The sequence below is a fragment of the Gasterosteus aculeatus genome, chromosome 6 (genome assembly GCF_964276395.1).
Source record: "Gasterosteus aculeatus chromosome 6, fGasAcu3.hap1.1, whole genome shotgun sequence".
Lineage (NCBI taxonomy): Eukaryota > Metazoa > Chordata > Actinopteri > Perciformes > Gasterosteidae > Gasterosteus > Gasterosteus aculeatus.
The window spans coordinates 162,501-165,000 of NC_135693.1; positions in this window are offsets into that span (position 1 = coordinate 162,501).

Sequence of the window (2,500 nt, forward strand, 5' to 3'; positions counted from 1 at the left end):
TCTGCGACCTGGTGGCCCAGTGATGTCAGCTGGAACTTTTTTTTTCCGGTCCGCTCAAAATTCTCCAGGCATTTTCTGAGCTTTCCTTCACATATTCCGACTTTTACTTAGTTTCTGACGGAGCCAAAAAAGTCCGGGTTTTTTTGCCCTCCTTATCGTCCCGACTGGAAACTTTAACTCCGTATTTTAAGTCAGAAAATTAAAGTTCTTTTCATCCAGGAGACCGACCATTCCTTCAAAGTGTCCCATACAGTGCTTCGTCATCGGACATCGGCCGGGATCTCCCGCTCTCTGGAACTGTGTATTCATCCATGCGGTACACCTGCTGTTCTGCCATCACTGTCCGGGAATAGTGTGTCGTTCTGGGACTTGGTCTGGGATATCACGCTCTCTGGAACTCTTTATTCATCCATCATGTACACCTGCTGTTCTGCCATCACTGTCCGGGAATAGTGTGTCGTTCTGGGTCATGGTCTGGGTTCTGCCGCTCTCTGGAACTCTTTATTCATCCATGCGGTACACCTGCTGGTCTGCCATCACTGTCCGGGAATAGTGTGTCGTTCTGGGACTTGGTCTGGTCTCTGCCGCTCTCTGGAACTCTTTATTCATCCATGCGGTACACCTGCCGTTCTGCCATCACTGTCCGGGAATAGTGTGTCGTTCTGGGACTTGGTCTGGTCTCTGCCGCTCTCTGGAGCTCTTTATTCATCCATCCACTGCACCTGCTGTTCTGCCATCACTGTCCGGGAATAGTGTGTCGTTCTGGGACTTGGTCTGGTCTCTGCCGCTCTCTGGAACTCTGTATTCATCCATGCGGTACACCTGCCGTTCTGCCATCACTGTCCGGGAATAGTGTGTCGTTCTGGGACTTGGTCTGGTCTCTGCCGCTCTCTGGAGCTCTGTATTCATCCATGCGGTACACCTGCCGTTCTGCCATCACTGTCCGGGAACAGTGTGCCGTTCTGGGTCATGGTCTGGGTTCTGCCGCTCTCTGGAACTCTTTATTCATCCATGGGGTACACCTGCTGTTCTGCCATCACTGTCCGGGAACAGTGTGCCGTTCTGGGTCATGGTCTGGGATATCACGCTCTCTGGAACTCTTTATTCATCCATGCGGTACACCTGCTGTTCTGCCATCACTGTCCGGGAACAGTGTGTCGTTCTGGGACTTGGTCTGGGTTCTGCCGCTCTCTGGAGCTCTTTATTCATCCATCCACTGCACCTGCTGTTCTGCCATCACTGTCCGGGAACAGTGTGCCGTTCTGGGTCATGGTCTGGTCTCTGCCGCTCTCTGGAACTCTTTATTCATCCATGGGGTACACCTGCTGGTCTGCCATCACTGTCCGGGAACAGTGTGCCGTTATGGGTCATGGTCTGGTCTCTGCCGCTCTCTGGAACTCTTTATTCATCCATGGGGTACACCTGCTGGTCTGCCATCACTGTCCGGGAACAGTGTGCCGTTCTGGGTCATGGTCTGGTCTCTGCCGCTCTCTGGAGCTGTTATTTTCCTCCATCCGGTACACCCACTGCTCTGCCATCACTGTCCGAAAATAGTGCTCCGAAATCGGGTAAGTCGCGCGGGGAGCCACCCCTGTATCTCGGCTCCAGGAGCGTCTTTCCGCCCGGGGCCTGGCCCACTATGCTTAGGTCCAGCTGGGGAACGCTCCCCCCGAAGCTCGGGGCCCTGTCCTGGAGATCTCTGTTTCCGAAAACCAGGTTTCTGAAATCTGCGACCTGGTGGCCCAGTGATGTGAGCTAAAAAAAAATTTATCGAAGCGATCTAAAAAAGCCCAGGCATTTTCTGGGCTTTCCTTCACATATTCCGACTTTTACTTAGTTTCTGACGGAGCCAAAAAAGTCCGGGTTTTTTTCGCTCCACATAGTCCCGACTGGAAACTTTAACTTTTTTTTTTTTCCATTATTTCACCCGCGGAGGTCCGCAAACACCTCCAGGGGCCCACAACGGCCGAATTAAGCCAGGAAAAAGACACCAGAACCCGGATCTCTTTACCAGACACCCCCAGAGCCCGGAACTCGGACCCAAACACCTCCAGAGGCCCACAACGGCCGAATCGAACCCGGAAAAAGACGCCAGAACCCGGATCTCTTTACCAGACACCCCCAGAGCCCGGAACTCGGACCCAAACACCTCCAGAGGCCCACAACGGCCGAATCGAACCCGGAAAAAGACGCCAGAACCCGGATCTCTTTACCAGACACCCCCAGAGCCCGGAACTCGGACCCAAACACCTCCAGAGGCCCACAACGGCCGAATTGGACCCGGAAAAAGACGCCAGAACCCGGATCTCTTTACCAGACACCCCCAGAGCCCGGAACTCGGACCCAAACACCTCCAGAGGCCCACAACGGCCGAATCGAACCCGGAAAAAGACGCCAGAACCCGGATCTCTTTACCAGACACCCCCAGAGCCCGGAACTCGGACCCAAACACCTCCAGAGGCCCACAACGGCCGAATTGGACCCGGAAAAAGACGCCAGA